Below are 21,185 nucleotides of genomic sequence, written 5' to 3'. Positions count from 1 at the left end.
TAATACGAAATCAATCTAAAACGGTAAAGTAAGATAGATAAAGGTACTAGAATGCCTAAGCTTAAGGGGTTTAAATACGCACTTTTCAGTGCTCATCAGATAATAAATGAATGAAGGAGAGAGGAATAAAGATGGTCCTGAAAAAGTTGGGCAGCACTCTCTCACTAAACTCACTGGGATGCACCTGATAATGGAGTCAATCACACATAAATATATTAATATAATAACCTGACATCCAAAAATATCATGTATATGATAAAGAAAATAAAAGCCGTGTAAGGTACAATACAGTATCTGGGCCGACTGGCAGTAAAAATATAATAACAATATCAAAATAATAGTTAAGTATCACAGATATATAAAATGAGGGAAGAGATATAGAGATCAAGCAGAGGAAGTTGGTCTAGCGGGCGTGATCCCCGGATGTCTCTGGAAATGCCCTGCAGCGCAGTCAAGATGTCTGTACGGAGAGTAGTCACGTCCAGTCGGAGAGAGACAACCGTATCCTTCAATGTCTGGATACACTCTCATAGGCTAGGTGTCTAAACTGGAGCGTCAGGGATGATTGGATCATGAAACTGAGGTATATCCTGACTCTGCTCCTGAGAATGTAATGGTGACCCTGCCAGAGAGTGATATAGTGACTCTGCTGAATGCTCTCGCTCCAAGTCGATCTCCATATGCTGATCCGCAACCGCCGATGGGTCTACTGGATCATCTGCTACTACTGCTGCCTCATCCATCTCTGCTAACTCTACCTCCTCTACTGCTAAAGCAGCCTCATCCTCTAGACTCTTAATAAGAGTGTTGTAGCTCTTATTCTAGTCCTTCTTGCCATAGTAGCAAGCCCCTGACTCAGTATGCTCTGCCGAGTGAAAAGGATAATGGTGGTCTCGGAGAATCTGGGTAATTAGATGTGCAAAGGGAAGGACGGTGGCTTGCCCGGGCTTGGCCTTACTGATGTAACTCGCCTAAAGTCTCATCATAACACTCCAATAGAGTGCAAGAACAGAAAACCAATGGCCTGTATAAAAGGCATAGAGGGCTGCTAGAAAATCTGAATGGCGCTGGATCTTATGACCTGCCATAAATACATTTCGGTATAGTACCGAATCAAAGAACCATAAATCATCAGGCATATAAGTCCGGGTGGCAAGTGTCTCGCCATCACTGTAAGGGCTAGTCAAGGCAATGGCTATGTCTGCGTCAGATGGCCTCTGGAGAATAGGATACTTAAGATTGGGAGGGCAGACGTGTGGGCATCGAGAAGATATGGCCAATGTCTCGACTGTAATGCGGATGAGGTGGCCATCAACAGTAGTCCACAACTCAGATCAATTACTCGAGGTCGGCCGGAGGTTTTGGTAGAACAACCGAACGAGCCACGGGTAAACTAGGTAGGCCACTGGTGCTAGAATAGTTGAAATGCTGCGCCGATCAATCTCATTATAGGCTGCCTTGGTCAGGACTAACCAGGAGAAAGAAACAGTGTCAAAGACAGACTCATGTGCCACTGAAAGGCATGAATATCTCCTGATAGGTCTATCTCGGACCTAGCTGGGCTGTGCTGGTGGTGGTGAAGGATATGGTATATGCTCAGCCTCATCTGCTGATGAAGAAGATGAAGATGCAGAAGTAGAAGAGGCAGGGTGCTCGGACTAAGCTAGAGCTAGCTTATCTACACGCGGTCTCACTCTGCGCTGATACTGCCGGCGGGCAACAGTCTTGACTCAAGCCATTGCCTGCAAAAAGAAAAGAAACACTTGCAATTGTAGTCAGTATAAATCACATGAATCTATACAAGTTATAATGCAGCTAGGTATAGACATTGAATGTTCAAATAAGTGAAGCATGCTAAACATTATGAGTATGAAATGCATCCAATGTGGAAAACACAAGCATTGGGTATAAATAAACTAGCATGAACATTGTGGAGGGTGCAGGGGTATGCAAAGTATTGAAATTTGATCAATCATGCAAAAGATGGGATCGATCCAAGTTAGATCAATCAGGACATGGTTGAGATCGATCTTTCTCTGATCAATCAGAGAAAGAGTGTGATTGATCAAACTCTGTAGAAAACTCGACCAGTCACAGATATGTGATGTGGACAACACGGGGGCACCGGAATGTGCTCAGGGGCCCCTCTACACCTCAACAAGTCAATATTGGTCACTTAAATTGGCACGTGACACCCGAAATCGAAATCGGAACAAAATATATACAAAAATATATACACACATATATATATATACTTTGAAGCTTCAAAAATGGCAACAAGGAAACATGGATGCTTTATATCTAAACATGGAAAACATGGAAAACTTGAGATTGAAGCTCAAAATTGAAAACAAAATCCAAAACTTACCAAATCGAGAAAATAGAAATGGAGACCGAGAAAGAGAAAAGATCGGGATTGAGTTTGGAGTTTTGAAGTCGTGGGATGTCGCTGGAGATTCGTCGGAGGTAGGAAAGAAGATGGAATAGCGGTGGGAGGGAAGGAAGATCTGAGATCGATGTTGAAATCGATCCAAAAGACCCTTGGGTCATATTTTTAAAAACGATCTCCGACGAGTTCGATCGATCAATTGGAAATCAGATCGATCAAACTCAGATCGATCATGAAGGAACACAGATCGATCGAACCCACAAAATGAGACAGTATTTTTGAAAATTTTTGAATTTTTGAAAATTAAGACAAAATAATTTTGGATTTGTTTTTTGGAAAATAAAAATAAAATAGAATTCTTTTTTTCTTTTTTCTTTTTTTTTTTTTAATTCAAAAAGAAGTCAAAGTCTACAGGAAGCACACAGATCGATGGAACATAGATCGATTGAAACTCGATCGATCCAACAAGTGAAAACCTGCAGACATGTTCAAATGATACACAGAGAGGTGATTTTTTCATGGTTTCAAAATTTTTCTAAGTATGGGACACAGATCGATCTGAGGAAAATCTAAATCGATCTTGGAACACTCAGATTGATCAGAAATAAAGTTCACACGATACACAGAGAGGTTGTAATGACCCGGTCTTTTTACTTCTTTTCTTTTTTTTGGTGATTTTCTTTTTTCGCCTTTTCCCTATTTCATCCTTTTCTCGTTTTTTATTTTTCCTTGCATAACCTCACTCTTTATGCTCGGATTTGATTCTGACTTTGCATACACTCATGATATTTATAACGACCCGATCATTTGCCTTCCTTTCCTTTTTCTTGAAATTTTACGAATGAATTTTTTTCATTTAATTTTCTTTTCTGAGCTCTGTTTCGTATCGCTTAGTGTCATCTCGAGTGCTCAGAATTGGTTTCTGAGACTCTTTCATGTGAATTGACAACTTCCTTTGAGGACCGAGTCATTTTAGCATTTTTCGTTTTTCGGACACTATGCGTTATTTCGTCTTTTCCCTATTCTGTCATTTTCCCTATTTCGTCTTATCTCCGTTTGTCAGTTTTTGGCACAACCTCACTTCTCATGCTCGGAGTTGGTTTTGTGACTTCACGTGCCTTCATCTTGAGTGGTTTCCTCGAAATACGTATCTTTACTTTTGCAAGAAAGTACTCTGGTTGCTCCCGATGCCCACAGGGGCATGGATGCACAATTCTTTAGAATATTTTTCATTTCTTGGGTTCTTTTTCGTAAATATCTTTTGAAGATATTTTATTTCAAGGGCATCTAAGAAAATATCTTTTGGAAGATATTTTTATTTTGGGGCAGTTTTGCAGTTAACCCTTTTTGTGGGGGCATTGGGCAACTAACAAAAGTTATTGCAAAATGTCTCGTCTGGAGCCTGGATCCTCGTACGGGATTCATTTTCACATTTCGTCGAGTCGTGGACTCTTAGAATTTCCTTCTGGTCATTTTTCTCCAGTTTCAGAGTTTCTGGACCCGGTTGCCGCCGAACTTGTTCAGGGCATAACTTTCTACTCGGGACTCAGTTTTCGACACTGTTTCTTCCGTTGTTCATATTTTCTCATTTTGAATCTTTTTTGTTCACGAATTTTTGCCGTTTGAGCGCGTTTGCTCAAAATCCACTTTCCCGGACCTGGCGGGGCCCTTTCGGTGCAGTTTTTGAGACTTACTATAAATAGGATGCCCTAAAGTGAAAAATCAGATTTTGGTCATCTTCCCCACCTCTCTTGGCCGGATCTCCTAATAGCCATGGCTGCCACTTTATCTCTCCTCCTTTGGTCCACTTTTCCTTAGTAGAAATCCTTCGACCTTAGCATTTATTGCTTCCCTCAATGTGCTCTACCTTTTGCCCTTATTAGAATCCATTTCCGACGATTTTTTGAGTTCGGGTTTGGAGTCAAGTTGAGATTTTCATGGGGCTTCTTGCGGATTCTTGTTCACGGTGTTGTCCCCGACAAAACCTCTCGGTATTGTCGAATTCGGAGCACTTTTATTTTGGTGGGCGTTTGGGATTTTCATCTCAAATTGAGGTAGGAGGTGTTATAGGTTTAATTCTTGTTATATAACATGCTATTGATGCTTATACAACTTGATTGCATGCTTAAATATGAAATCTAGAGATTTTATTACTTAATTTTCTTGTATCGGTTTGATTTTCCTGGTTACTTATGACTTGTTTTAAACATGTAACATGGTAATATAATACTCTATAATATGGTCATTGACATATATTAAATTGAGGAAATTTGAACAAGTATTAAAGATTTTATTTAATATTTATCTTAGGTGAAAGATTAACTCACATGGCCTTAACTAGCTTAAAATCAATATGTGTTAGCATATTAAATTAGGCCTTAGCATACTCTCCAACATAGTTGAATTTGAAAGTGATTGGAGGTGTTTTGAAAGTTAGTAATTATTAATTAATTTAATTAATTAATTTACCCCGAGTGCACTATTCACTCTATTTGAATTCCGACTTAATATTCTTCATTTAGATACCATATAGCTCAAGAGATTTTAATTAAAAGAATTAATTAAAATCTATTTTGTGGTCCCATTAGCTTAATTAAGGTTTTAACTTGATATTTGTATTAGCCATGACTTGTTTATTAGTATATATTAATTTGGGACTATTAGAAGTCGTTTTAGAACCTTGGGATTTAAATTAGCATGATTTAATTAAAGTTCTACCTTGTTGTTGTATTTAAACTCATGAGCTTATGTTTTGAATATTGAATATATTGTTATCTTGCGTAATGATTTGCACACTTCATATTTCACATCATTCATGCATAGCGTGTAACGAATCGCACACTGAATATTCGACATTTATCCTAGCATATTAGTTGTGGATTTAGAGCATGTATTGTATAGGTTTCCAAATTTGGTTGTGCTGGGTAGATAGTTGATTATCTTGCATATTCCTGTTGATATATGCATTGTTGCACAACTTGTTGATTTTGGAAACTTGGGGATGTCGTTGTTTGACTATGGCTAGGACGTTGTTCTAGTACGGGGGATGGTCCCTCTATATAGTCTAGTGCGCACATAGGGAGGTTACCCATAGACTAGTAACCCTAAAGTAACTATGTTGTCGGTCTGATCCGGCGTAACGTCCGAGTATCGACTTTGTTTGACTTCGCATTTCATTTTCAAGTTGATAACTAGATGATGTTGTAACTTGTTGTTCCTTATTTGTCATTCCATTTTAAGTTACATGATGTTAACTTTGCGAAATTGTACTTTATGCATTGTATTAGAAGTCCCAATGTTGGTTAAATTACATCGATATTGAAAATTGTGTTTTGACATTCTAATATAGCTTAGGATTGATCTTATTGATTCATTTAGAACTTAGACGTTAGGTGGCATGAACCACCATTATTATTTTGTGCTTTAGATTCTAAGTTGATGGATTTGAGAACTTATACCTTATTGCATTGTATAACATACTCTTTTGTTGTTGAATTGCATGGATAATGTGATTCTTGTTAACTTGTATTCAAATATGCTTTTGTCATGTTGTATGGATTACTCTAGACCTAGTACAATTGTATTGAAAATGCAATTCATCTTAATCTATGCTCAAGCATTCTTCTTGTCGTGTTCTTTGGATTATCCCAACCATGATTCGTTTCACACACGTATGTATATCATGATTCTTGTTGCTTAGACTCTAAGGTAGCTTAGGATGCTTCCCAAGTCTCACTTGGACATAGACGTTAGGTGGCATGAACCCCTTTAACATGCTTCACCTTAAGGTGATAAATTTGTAAAATGCTAGGTCGATGTATGCTCCTCTCCTACGAGTAGCTTTATGTTACTCACCCCTATGATACTGGGGCATATTTTAGGTACGAAGACTTGGTTCATGATGCCTAGCATTCCTTGGATGTCGTGTAGCTTTTAAGTTTCCATTTCATGCGAATGTTAGCATGAAATGTCATTTTGTAGACTTATATGTCAAAATATGTATATTTGATTCCATGTATGTAATGTGTACATAAGTACACTTCTTTCAATGTATTTGATATGTATGAGATGAGGTCGGAGGCCAATGACATGTATATTATATTCTATGCAATTTTTTAACTTCATGAAATGTTATGAAAACCTTGAAAAATCGCAAGTCATTGCTTCACCATGGTTGCATCGGGTGTGGGAATTCCATTTTCATTCTTTCATAGGGTCTCATTAATCTTATATGAAGTGTGGACAAGTGCTTTTTGTATTTTTGGATTCCGAGTTTTCATTCCAAGTTCCATTTTTTGTCTTTTTGCCCGTTGGGGGGTCGGATTTTGCATCGGCTATGTTTTTAAGTCGTGGACCATTGTAGCACGTCCAAATAGGTAAGTTACGTTTGCATGTATGGTCGTTTCTGGGCAAAACCTTATCGTTTGTGTTTTGAGCCTCTTGTGAATTCATTTCGCTATTTTTTTGCATATTCTGATCTAAGGGCATGATAGACTTTTCATAGTGGTTTTATTTTCTTCTTTCAATATGGTTAAATAGAAAACATGATTTTAGGAGGGTTTTCTTTTCCGTATTTTTCCATAAAATGTCGTCTTGATATCGGAAATCGCTTACGAAGTTCAGATTTCTGTTTTCTATTTAGCAGCTTTTTCGACCCTCTAGACCAGATTTCTTGGGACGGCATTTTGGGCATTTTACATTGTGTTTTTTTTTTTAATTCTCTCTCGAATCATGTAGAAAACTCAATTTTGAGGCGGGTTTCTTCTTTGTGTTTTTGCAAAAAAAATCATCTAGGCCTCCAAATTCAACCTCTGTTCTGGATTTTTCTAAAAAATAACCCCACAGCAGCTTTATGGGCTGTTGTTGCCAGCCATGTGTGCACTCAGCGCACGCGCGGCATGTATGGGCGTGCGCATGGGGCTGTCAATGCCCCTCATCGGGCCACCGCGATGTCAATTCTTCTTTTGGGCCTTTTTCCTTCGTCCGGATTCCGATTCAAGTGAATTTTTTTTTGAACTTGACTAATTTTTCGTTGTCTTTCCAACGGTGTGCTCGGTTGCACCCGGTTCTTCCTGGATAATTACAAGTTTACCCTTTTTGCCTTAAGTGCTCATTTTTCTTCATCATGCCGTTTCTCCTTCGTCTGAACTCTGAATCATGCGATTCTTGTATCTATCTTGATTAGTTTTTCGTTATCCTTCCAGCGGTGTGCTAGGTGGCACCCGAATCTACAGTTTTAAAAAATGACTATTTTGCCCCTGGGGGCTTATTTGTCATATTTTCTATCTTTTGCTTCAACATCAGTTCTTGTTGAGTTTCACAACCTCATAGATGCTTACTTTGACTTCTTAGAGTCTTATTTTTTGTTTTCACTTCCGCATTCGAATCCTTATAGGATCATCCTTACGATTCATCACAGGACACGCTAGCCTAAAAACTAGGGTCGTCACAATATTTAAATTCCATGATATCTACATTTTCACTTTTATAGAAATGTATGTTAAATGTTTACTTTTCTTGTAAAGGGCATAAACGCATCACCTTTGGTAATTACTCTAAACTTGAGGGGTTTTGTGTAATTAAATAAAGTAATTATTTTTTGTCTTAAGGACTACTTTACAATTTAATTTGGAAGATATTTTCAAAAAGGACCTTTTGCAATTTTTGGAAAATGTGACAAGTGTCACATTCCTAAGGTGCCACTTGTTGGTTTTGTGGTGGAACCACTTAGGGGCTTAATCTCATGACATATGAAGGGTGGAGATTCACCCATTTGTTAGCCTAGGATTGGAGCACTTGTTGGCATGGATGGTTGACAAGTGTAGGCTCAATGTCAAGTCTTGGAAGTTTACATAAGATGGTAGTGTAGGCTTCATAATTGGTCTTGCAATTGTGTGTGTGTGAGAGGTAGTGCAAGAGCACCTAGTGAGTGGAGAATCCCACCATTTAGCTTAGGGTGTACACCTTTGTTTCATTTTAGCTCTTTTCTCTCAAGAACCCTAACTTAAGCCACCATTGGAGAAAAGCTTGGTTAGTAGCTTTCTTCTTCAATTTGGCCTCCTTCCACTCACCTTAGACCATTAAGCTTGGAATACATTATCTTCCTCTCACTCTCCTCTACAAAACCCTAGTTTGGTTTTTCATTTTAAGCTTGGTTGCTTTAGATTATAGAGATTCAATTCTCTATTGAGGTAGAGGTGGTTGTATGTTTATCCTCTTTAGATTTTATATATATTGGAGCTTGATATATATTGATTACATGCCTTTTTAAATTCTTGTACTAGCATGTAAATAAAGATTTTGTATGCTTGACTTAGGATTTGTGGATTAAAGCATGTATATGACTATTAAATTGTATAGGTAGGTTATTGTCTAATAAATTGCCTACTACTTATGATTCCATTGAGGTTTTATTATGGATATCTTGAGATTACACTTATGATGTTATGTAATATAGATTTCATTGAAAGCTTAGTATGAAAATCTTATGTGTGGCACTTATAGTTTCTTGTAGGTAGATTACTATATTTCATGATTTGTAATTATGACCTATGTTGATAGTAAATTGATATAACATGATGTGTAATATCATTAACTTGCCACTTTAGACATGTAACCTTAAGACATGGGTTGTGTGGTTTTACCCTACTTGTGCTTGGTAGGTAGTTCATACATTGAGATTGCATGACTGTCATAAACTTGTTGATTTTTGGAAGCTTGTAAGGATATGATATGTTGATGGATAGGGTTTGGCTCTAGTACGGAGGGTAAGAATTCTCCTAAGTTATAGTGTGTACTAGGTAGTACCTTGTGGGTCATAATTACCTAAAATAACTTGTATGGTCTCGTGGCCACATATCCTAGTCTTTCCATTATTTGATTTCGCATTACTTTCCAAGTTGTAAATCATGGATTTCTTGTAGCTTGTGATTTGGTAACCTTAGCTTAAATGCGGTTAGTGTACTTGTTTATGTATACTTGGATGCTATGTGTTTATCGTTTCAAACATGTGTATAGCTTGAGATGATCCCTTAGAGTACCATGGAAACATAGACGTTAGGTGGAATACACCCTTGTGATGGTCTATGTTTGGTTCACATTATACTTGAAACTATAGGGTATGCGCATGCACCACATCCTACGAGTAACTTGATTACTCACTCTAGTGGTTTGGGTTATTTTGCAGGTAAAGAGACTTTGTTTTGGGATACATCACATCCCTAAGTTGCTTTGATGCCTTGAAGTATTTTGTTGTATTTTTGAAAACATGCAAGTGTTAGCATGTAGTATCATTTTGATGAAAAATATTATTTTGGCCTTAAAATATGTAATGAGTACTTAAGTGTACCTTTTGTTATTCTTAGAATGTGTTGTAATAAGGCCAAGGGCCAAAGACACTTATGGGACATGTAAGCTAATTTTAACTTCATTATTGCCTATGGAAGATATGTAATTTAATGCATTGAAGGGTCATATTTTGCATATGACATGCCAAGAGGCCATAGGCCATTGTAGCGCATCTATTTTATCATATTACACATGCGTGCATGGTCATTTCCGGGCAAAACCCATTCCTTGGTGATTTGAGGCTCCAATAGACTTATTTCACATTTCTTTTGCAAAAACTGAGCATAAGGGCATTTTAGGGTTTTAAAATGAAAAATAAAGTTTTCTTTTGGCTTTGTTAGCCAGAAAACATGATTTTGAGGAGGGTTTCTTCTTTGTGTTTTTTTCAAAAAGGCTCAAAAAGTCCTCAAAATTGCATTTCAAGTTAGCATTTTACGTACAGTCTTCAACAGAACGAGCGCTCCAAGGGGCGTACAAGCGCTCCAATTTTGGACAGAACTCTCAGGGCTATTTCGAGTGCTCCAATTCCCTTGGACGAGCACTCATAGTATTGTTCATGTTTGTGTGTGTGTGTCTTGGTTCAGCACTACACCTCCAGCTTCGGGTTATCGTATCTTCTTCGTTTTAACTCCGAATTGGTCTGTTCTTGAGTCTAAATTGACCGTGTCAAAATAAGCTTTCCAATGGAACCAATTAAAGCTTCAGATTCCATTTCTAACTCAAGTTATTCAAGTTTTAGTGAGGTTGTGTTAGGATTTGGTTTGAACCGAAAAGAGGTTTTCTTTCCTTAACTTCAATACTTGATATCTTCTTCGTCTGAACTCCAAATCAAGACATTCTTGAGTCCATTTTTATTAATTTTTTGATGTATTTCCAATGGTATGCTTGGTAGCATCCATATCTCTATGGAATAACCATTTTACCCCCAGGTTCGCTCTTGTCCGTTTTTGAAACGTCGCTTCCGCACTTGATTTCTTTTGGTTCTGTGACCTCATTAGGTCACCTTTGTGTCTTATAAACATGTAGTATCTCTAGAAACCATTGTTTTACCTTGTGCATCCACATTCTGATTCATTGTTGGGTTTACGTTCAGGTCACTACTAACGTACCAGGTTGAATAAAACTGGGGTCGTCACAAAGGTGAAATATGCAGAAAATTTATGCACGATCGGACAGAGAGATGATTGGATGTATAGATGATTGTTCGATCGATTATTCTCAGATCGATCGAACAGACACTAAATGTCAAATTTGAAACTGAAAGTGCAAGCATTCTCAATCGAAGTCCTTAACAATGTGTATGAACTCAGAACATATCTAGACGACGCAAGAAATGAAAGGAAAAATATAAATGAGGGAGGAATAGGGCTGTAAACCCTACGAGGCATTAGTCTTTAACGTCTTTAGCAAGACGTTGGGCTCTTTTAGCACATATCAAAAATCTTACCTCCTTAACGAGGTGAAAAGCACTTTGAATCCCACCCAACAAATGGTTCCCTAAAGAACTTATTGAATTTGAATCAAAGGAGATTGACGGTCCTTTGTTTATACAATTATTGGGCTTCCATGCCTTTTCAACACTTGATTTAAAACATTTTTCCCTGGAATCCTTTTGGTAAGCAAACCATAGGAATGTTCAACATCAAGCAAAGACTCAACTTTATTAAATTCATTTTCAATACATTTTTCCATAACACACACTTCTTCATGCTTGTCCATTGAATTTGGGGTTGGATTAAATATATTCAACTTCACTTTCATGTGGCCAAATGAGATTTTCATTATCCCCATCCTACAATTTAGGTTGGCATTTGCGGTTGCCACGAAAGGATGGCCAAGGATAATAGGAATTTGGCCCTTGGGATTCGGAACCGATTCCATGTCAATGAAAATGAAATCAACTAGGAAGAAGAACTTGTCAATCTTGATCAATACATCCTCAATAATACCCCGGGGCTTTTTGATGGATCGGTCAGCAAGTTACAAAACTACCGACGTTGGTTTTAAATCTCCTAAGCCCAATTAAACGTATACCAAATATAGAAGAAGGTTAACACTTACTCCTAAATCAAGAAGAGCCCGATTAATGACATGGTCACCAATAATGCAAGAAGTAGTAGGTGAACCGAGGTCCTTAAATTTTGGGAGAGTGTTGTGTTGCAAAATAGAGCTTACTTGCTCAGTCAAAACCACTTTCTTTGGTGTTTGGCTCTTGTTCTTCCTTTTTTGGGTGCAAAGATCTTTCAAGAATTTGGCATAAGCTGGAATTTGTTTGATTGCATCTAAGAGAGGAAGATTGATCTTCACTTGCCTAAACACTTCAATAATTTCATTTACTTTGGTCTTTTGTTTTTCAATAGAGGTGGATCCTTTCAAGGCATTTGGAAATGGAGCCTTTGGGTCAAAAACCTTTTCAAAATCATTTTTCACAACATCGTCAAAACAAAAAAAATTCAAATCATTTTTCAAATCATGTTTCTCAATTTTCTCAACAAGATGATCATGCACGTGCAATGAAGGAGGAATAAAATGTGAAATGGGACGGGTGTCAACTTTTGGTTGCACCGGTTCACTCTCTTTATTTGATTTACCAACTTGGTTGTCAATAATTTTCCCACTTCTCAAGGTTGTCACCGCATTGACATGCTCAATTGTGTGACCTTCCGATGATAAATTGGTTTCCACAATAAATTGTTGCTTTGGTGGGGCATTTAAAGGCATCTTGCCTTTCTCTCTAGCATTCAAGGTACTAGCTATTTGCTCGACTTAGGTTTCTAGCTTAGCAATGGATTGGGAATAAGAGTGAAGCAATTGAGTGTTTGCCTCTAAAGTACGCCAAGCGGTCAACACTTTCTCTTCAAAATCGGGACTCCTAAAATTTCCTTGAGAATAAGACGATTGATTAGGAAAATGAAAGTTAGAAAATTGGTTTCCCTGTGATTGAAAAGATAATCTATAACCTTGGGAACCTTGGCTTTGCATTGGGGGTGGAACATACTTTCCTTGAAAACCACCTTGGGGAGGGTTTGAGCCTTCCCCTTGGCTTTTCCAAGAGAAGTTTGGATGGTTCCTCTACCCGGGATTATAATGTGTGCCATAGGGATTATTCCCTTGGTTGACAAATGCGGCATTCACTTGTTCATGGTTCTCACTTTGCACATGTCCATGGGGACAATTAGAAGTAGAATGTAAGACACTAGAACAAGTCATGCGAGATTTGTTAGATGAATGATGAACATGATTAGGGGAGGAAGGTACTTGATTTACCAAATTTTGGTTCATCAAAAATTGATCAAACCTTTGAGATAAGGATTTCACCTCAGCGGCTATGTCATTGGAATTGTCAACTTGATATAAGCCGACATTCTTCCTTCCACCTAGATTTCTACCATTTTTAGAGGATAAAGATTGATGCATAAAATTCTCGCTCATGCTCTCATATAGACACCACACATCATCCTCGTGCCTATCAATATAAGAACCACTTATGGAAGCATCAACCATTCCTTTAAAATTATCTAACAAACTTTTAAAGAAAAATTGTACCAATTGCCATTTAGGAATATCATGATGTGGATGCTTCCTAAGCAAGTCATTGAGGCGCTCCCCTTCCCCTTGAGAAAATTCTCTAATTGAAGTTCTCATTACATTGGTCTTTGAAACTGGATAATACTTTTTCAAAAACTCTTGTTCCATTTCCGCCCAAGAAGTTATTGAAAAAGGCCTAAGATTGTTGAACCAATATTTTGTCTTATCCTTAAGGGTAAAAGAAAAAAGTTTGAGTCTTAAAACTTCTTCTGGCATGTTTGTGTATTTCACAGTGGAACACACTTCAAGAAACTCATCCAAATGCTTATAAGGTTCTTCACTTGGAAGTCCATGATAGTTGGGAAGCATTTGAATAGTTTGTGATTTAATTTCATAGTGATGTGCTCTAAATGGGGGCAATGCATGTAAGTGCATTATATTCATTTGGCACATAATGATCACGCAAAGCAAGAGGAGGATTCACAACCGGTGGTGCTACAAGAACACCTTGATTTACTTGAGCAATAGTAGGTGGGGGTAGAACAAAATTGGCCGAGGCATTCCCAATGGAATTTGGCCTTGTTGTGGAATGAAATGTCTTGGCATGTCTAATGGTACTTGAATATTGTCATGATGCACATTAGGGTGGAGGATACATTGTTGGTCAATGTGACCAAGGTCCTCCACATGGTCGTTATTTTGCTCCTCCGTTAGAAAAATGGAGTGATGAGAGCTACCCCTTCCCCTAGGATTACGAACAATGGATTCAAGAGTCAAATTAAGTGGGACAAGAGTAGGATTTAATGACCTACGACCATGCATGCATAAACAAAACAAGAACAAGTAACAAGTAAGTAGCAATCACTTTGCCTCCGCAACAAATCAATAATCAACTATCCTTCACATGCGATGATCCCATTTGGGTGTTAGCTCTACCTAATAGCTTTAGTTTTTGGGTTGAACTGTGAAGCTCCCGACCCGTTACAGTTGGTATCAAAGTCAGACTCACTCCTTGATTAGGTGTCATGCTAAACGCCTCGGATCCTTCTCCCTGGGTAGGCAAGATGGTCCGACCGCAACGACAATGTTGCTAGTTTGGGTGGGAGAGAATGTTAGAGGTGTCACGCATCAGATCTGAATGAAAAAAATTAGGTATATATGGATTTAGGGGTGAGCAAATAATCCATCAATCAGTCAATCCGGTCCGAACTAATCCGATTCGTGTGGTTCGGTTCGGTTTTCAGATCTCATGGTTCGGTGATGGTTTGGAAAATCTACAATCTGGTGTTCGCGGTTCGGTTAACGGATTGGACCCTGGAAAAACTGATCTGAACCGTTAACCGAACCGAACCGAACCGTTGCCAATCCGAACCATTAGTCAATCCGAACCGAACCGTTAAATAAATAATATATTATATATATACACAATATACCGTATTTCTTTTCTTTTCTTTTTTCTTTATTCATTATTCTTTTAATGTTAACCTAACCCTAACTCAGCCTCACCTATTCATTATTCCAATCTCACTTCAGTTGCGCCTCTTCTCTTCACCCTTTCAGTCTTCTCCTATCGCCTCTGTGAATCTGTGACTCTTCGCCTCTGTCTTCCTCTCGCCTCTCAATCCCTCACCTCCCAATCTCTCACCTCTCAATCCAACACCTCTCAACCATTATTCACCAGATTCGAACCAACGGCGACCTCTGCGTATCGAAGCAACGGCGACCTCTTCGACTAGATCTACCTCTTTTCCGGTGAGTTCACTAGATTTTTCCGTGGGATTTCTTATTCTCCTCTTCTCTGAACATTTTTTGTAAATTGTTTTTTTCTTATTCTCCTCCTTTCTTCGACTTGATCTATTCTTACAAATTAGTTTTTTTAGTGGCTTTCCACTGATTGCATGTATTAACTGTTGTTTGATTACCAGTATATCTTGAATTCATCGGGGAAAGGACATGAAAACAGCTTGCCGCCGGTGATGGAGAGTCCCATTTGGGGATGTTGTGATCCTCAAGCTCTTCACACAATGAAATCCCAGAAAGCCCTTTTAATTTTATTTTATTTTATTTTATTTTTGTTTATATTCCTCTCTCTAAAAATTTTTAATCTGGGTTTGATTACTATGAGTGAGAGTGAGTATGCTTTTCTTAAATTTTCGCAATCATCAGTGAGACTGATGGCGGTGTTTTGGCCTTCAATCAATTGTTGAGTCCCTCTCCTCACATGACTTTAATTTTGTTTTGTAAATTATCAACCCATGTTATATTATATATATATATCTATTATAACTACTGCAATTGACGGCTAGAAATTGACCTCCACCAGCCACCACATGTGCATCCCTCAATTAACACACCATGAAAACCCCAATCAATAACCCATTGAACATCAAGTTGATTTGGGTATGAAAGAGGATCTGTTTGAAAAGCCTAATCAGCTTAATCCGTGGAAACCAATCCGAACCGATCTGTGACGGATCGGTTCGGTTCGGATTGAAGGCCCCCACGGATCGGTTCGGTTTCAATTTTCACCAATCCGTGGGGACCGGTTCGGCTTGATCTTTACCCCCAAACCGAACCGATCCGAACCGTGATCAGCCCTATATAGATTGGGTGTAACGGCAATGGGTTAAAGAAACAGTAAAATCACTGTGCGAATAGATGGCTCAAACACTCATTACATCGGATATTGTGTTTACTTGTAATCTGGACATCGGATGTTTACTACGTAGTATAATAAGTATTATGTTACACAATTTATTAAATTTTAGTATTTTTAAATGAAGAATAAGTATATTAAATATTTTAATTGATGAATCAACTGGTGTAAAAAATAAATAAAAAAAATAAAATCTACTGGTGTAAATCGTCTTATCACCTTTGAGATGCTTCTTAGATTTTGCTGGTTGGATATTAATGTAATAAAAACAAAACAACAAAAAAAATTTAATTTTTTTTTTAAAATTTGTACACAAAACGAAAAAAAAAAAAAAGAGGTTTGGAGGATATAAATTGAACTTTTAAAATAGTCTCCTTTATTATTTAAGGCTAATTCTACTTAATTGCCTAGTTCTCCCTTGAAATAAATATTCACAAACCTATCAAGTGACCTCTGTGAACCTAATGGGTACCCACTTCCAACCGAACCAGACATACCAAGAGAACCCGCGCAAACATAAAGCATTGATCTTGGGTTCTCTTTCTTCTTTGCTGTCTCTCAATCTTACAAACACAAACCCTAACCACCCAAATACGAGCCCTAGCTTGATTATGCAGGTCTTGGGTTCTCGCTGACGATCTCTTTTTACCTTCTTTGGAATTTCTCACACCAGGTTCGATTTTTTCGCTGGAATTTCACTCACCAGCTCTTGGGTTTCATTCATTTTACTGTAAAATGAATGAAACCTGAGAATAGTTAGGTTCTAAGACTGCCAATATTCAGAACCCACCACATGGTGGAAACTCTCATTTCAGCACTGGGTAGCCCTCAGTTAAATAAACACATTTTTTGTTCCACTCCAACCTATACATCTCATCTAACTCCAACCTATATAAATTCAATTTTTGGTTAGGGTGTCAATTTGCACCCTTTTGATAGTTTGAATTTTTAATTGATTTGTTTTATTTTATTGTTCAAGTTGTTAGTTGCAACAACTTAATAGTTTACTGCAATTTTGGCTTAATCTATGTGAGCTGAGCTGCAAACTCATATGAAGCAGCAGCAACAACATTATTATCACCATCTTGCCTTAATTATATATGAAGAATTAGGTCAGTCACATCAATTCTCTTTTATTACAAAGCTAACTTTCCTCTAATATGTAACTTTTAAAAGTCATTTTTAATCATTTCATTCCATGTTAATTTGGGTCGCCTTTTTGTCTCTGTCTCCTGTCTATGCAAATTAAACATTTTCACTGTATTGGTGCATCTATAGGTTTTCTTCACACATGTCCATCCCACCTAAGTCGACTCTCTCTCATCTTATTACTAATAGGCCACTGACACTGTTCAAAATAATTGGCCTAATAACTTTAGAAAATCTTTCTTTTAGTTTATTTGGTATTTGTTTATCATATAGAACACCACTATGTTGTCTCTATTTTGTCCACCTTAAACCAATTCTACTAATTATACCACCATCTCTCACCATTTCTCTTATCACCATCTATCTCACCATTCTCCTGCCACCATCTATCTCACCATCCATTCATATTAATGACCCTAAATGTAAAAAATGGTCACAAACAAAGATCTACAGTTGATTTGGAATTGATTCCTTAGACTTGATATTATTATTATTATTATTATTATTATTTTATTTTTTATTTATTTTTTATTTTTTTGGGGTAGATAGTTAGAAAATTTCAATTCAATTCCAACTCTTCTCAACCAAAGACACCCTGATGTCTCATTTGGGAGCACCATAGCTTGAATACCTGTCATCTGAATGCACATTCAATGTAAAATTAAAATTCCTTAGAACTCCACAATGCACACCCACATGCAGTGACTTCCAAAATATTTTTGCAAAAGCAGGAGGAAAAAGGTTAACGCCCTTCAACATTTGTTATAGAAATGCAATTATTGGAGCATATAGAGCTGTTAGGCAAAGGCAACTTTGATTCAATAGTGCTTCTCTCTAAGATAAATGCAGGTTGTTTTGGAGTAGGAAGAGTGGTGTCATTGCAGAGCATGAACACTATTGTAGCCATGGATGGCCTGTCATTCGGTTGTTCTTGAACGCATAGGAGACCCACATGAATGCATCTCATCACTTGTGAGAGACTGCTGATTGAGTTGGTTATCTTCGAATCCAGCAACTCCAATACTTTCCCCTTATTCCACATCTGCCATGCCTGAAACAAACGTACTGTTATTTATGTAAAGGAAAACTTTTTATAATTATGAAAGTAAAGATCCATTAAATTCTGCTTACATAACCCAAGAGGTTCCTATAGGTTTCATGGTGATAAAAGCCCATGTTCCTTTTACTACTAACAATCTCTAGCAATAAGACCCCGAAGCTGAAGACGTCAAATTTCTCCGAAAATATTCCTTCCATTGCAAATTCAAGAGACATGTACCCACTGCAAAAGCCAAAGCAGAACAGTCCGTATAGAAAGCACAAAGTACATTTTCATTTACAATGTGCATGCTTGTGAAGACAACACCAGTGAAATGTAAAGGCATCAAAACTACGAGGATGTATAAATACCCAACAAAGATGTGGCAAGAGAGAGTGATATATGAAATGTTGGACCATGATTTAGTAGAACAAAACAAAATGATTAAATAAGAATTATATAGCTGACCACAATAGTTTAAACAGGCTTTGTAAAGTATTTATAGTAAATAAAACATCAAACTTACCATGTTCCGACAACTCTATTGGTGTATGCTAGAGTTTGATTCCCCATAACAATCCTGGCCATGCCAAAATCAGAAATCTTGGAGTTCATGTCCTCATCTAGGAGAATATTGCTTGTCTTTAAATCTCGATGAATGACCCTTAATCGAGAACCACGATGAAGATAAAGAATCCCTTGGGCAATCCCCTCAATTATGTTACATCTTTGATCCTAGCTCAGTATTGCTTTTTTACTTGAACCTGATCCACAAAAGAAAATCTTAAAAAATGCTTTTGAAAGATTTGATGTGTTACTAATCCATCTGACTACCAAGAAGATATTTTGCTTTCCAAAATTATATTGATGAAAAAAAAAAATACAAACCAAAGAGGAAGGGGCCCAAGCTTCTGTTTGGCATGAACTCATAGAGCAGCGGTTTCTCCTCTCCCTCGATACAAAAGCCAAGTGGCTTCACAAGGTTCCTATGGTGGAGTTTTGAAATTAATATGACCTCATTCTTGAACTCTTCTATGCCTTGCCCTGAGCTCTTTGAAAGTCTTTTGACAGCGAGCTCTTGTCCACTGGGTAGTTTACCCAGGGAAGAATCGTTTAATCCAATATAAATGTATTTAACGAAAAAAACATAAAATCTGAGAATGATATATAACCTGGAGAAATATTAGATATGCTTTTGGTTACAAGTTGAGAGGCAGGACAGTGTACCTTGTAAACAGGACCAAACCCCCCCTTCACCAAGTTTATTTGCAAGAGAAAAGTTATCTGTAGCAGCTGCTATCTTTTCCAAGTTGAAAACTGGGAGATCTGAGCTTTCTTCTTGATAAACAGTATCTCGAGTAAAAAATGCCTGCGGAGAATCTGCTGGCATTTTCCTTTCTCTTTTGGAAAAAAGTTTCTTAATGTTTTTCTTTGCACCTGGTTTTCAATATGAATAATCAAGGAGTGACATTTCTAGACACCAAATTATATAACAATTACCGAAATACTAATAATTTATTTTCAAATTATAAACTAATGATCATAATTACCTCTTAGTACGGTCTGCACTCTGCATAAAATGTATGCCAAAGTACCCAGGACGAGTATCGTGGAAATGATTTAATGATAAAGCCCCTTATTCGTCTCTTTTCACCTGCATTTTTCATTAGACATTGCTACATTCAAGTCCATCCTTAACAACACGAAGTTTTTAATATCAATATAAAAATGTTAAAGTTGCTAATGTACTGTTTGTCTTTGAAAATCTGAAATGGACATAGCAACCCAACTTCCAATAAATTTGTTGTTGTTGGCACAAGCAAAATGAATTTTTCTGGGCTAAGCCTAGGAAAAGATTTTGCAAATATCCCATTGAAAAATGTTGGAGTCATCATAATTGCCACAATGAAAAAAAAAAAAAAAGAAACGAAGAACTTACCTAGTTCAGAATATGCTAGTCGAAGGTATAGATCCGATCCACCATAAGAGAACTTCCTAACATCAATCAGATGTCCTTCCCAAACCATACAACCAATTCCATTTACATATGCATATGCAACACAAGAAAATTTCTTCAAGCAAAAATCACCACATTGTATTGCGTCACCGGCATCGAAGTAATCCGAGAAGTCTGGTGGTTTTATTCCCGTCAGCTTTATAAAACCGTCAGGTTTGCTATCATCAATACTCGAATTCCTCTCACACTGTATTTCAACTCTTCTTATACACCCAGCTGTCCAATTTTCTCTTTGCCATTCTTCTGGAGACTTTGGTTCGTAACCTCTACAGTTGCACATTGGGGGAGTTCATATCATTACAGATCCCAAACGAGCCACGTGTACCAAAAATGTCACAGGGACCATTGGGTGCAATCACATTATTTACCCATTTCCTAGTCTCTGCATCAGTTCATTTGAATTAGAGCCCCCATAGAACTCAAAATCAACGGTGATGATGTATTGAAAAAAGCATAAACAAAATAGATTGTTCCTGCCTAATTATCCTTGATAAGGTTAAAGCCTGTAAGGTAGTTTGTGTCCGTATCTGGAATTCCTATCAAGCTCCTCCCATTCCACGGCCCACTTCTCCAGTATTTCTCTGACCGTTTAAGATCACACCTTCTGGCAGTTCACAAGGCTCCATAACTAAAACAAAACTTCAAGGTGATGGATCCTTGTCATTCTTCCATGATGCTAAAAATAAACTTTCCCCTGTCTAGGTGTTCTGTCCCAGTTTCGTGCCCAGCAAGAAAGTATCTGATGGATGACTGAAGCTTTCCCATAGGACACTTCCATTTGATTTGTTTTCAATGAGAACAAGATTTCCCGAACCACGAAGTACTGCAACTGTATCATTTGATGCAACAGAAGTAAGCTTTTGTGGACCAAAGTGTGTTGGATCTGTCATCGGTCAGCACCAAATTCCCATCACTTCTGATCACTAAAACGCCAGATGCATCTATCAATGGTTGTCACTGTTTGCAACCCATACAACTTTTTCAACGGGGAGTTCTCTGTACCATATGCCCACATATCTGACATGGGATGCATTAGGGCTAAAGAAGCCCAACTCAAAGA

The 21,185-nt window shown here is 37.6% G+C and overlaps 1 pseudogene; it reads right to left on the bottom strand.

The window, feature by feature from the left end:
- Window positions 1–971: 971 nt before the first annotated feature.
- Window positions 972–20,405, bottom strand: LOC132272370 (G-type lectin S-receptor-like serine/threonine-protein kinase At1g11330; annotated as a pseudogene).
- Between the last annotated feature and the right edge of the window lie 780 nt (window positions 20,406–21,185).

Source organism: Cornus florida, unplaced genomic scaffold, assembly GCF_030987335.1.
Source record: "Cornus florida cultivar Cherokee Brave unplaced genomic scaffold, ASM3098733v1 CherokeeBrave_3.0.0_Hap2_Chr09, whole genome shotgun sequence".
Lineage (NCBI taxonomy): Eukaryota > Viridiplantae > Streptophyta > Magnoliopsida > Cornales > Cornaceae > Cornus > Cornus florida.
Note: the sequence above shows the minus strand (reverse complement) of the source record. Positions and strands in the feature narration are given on the sequence as shown.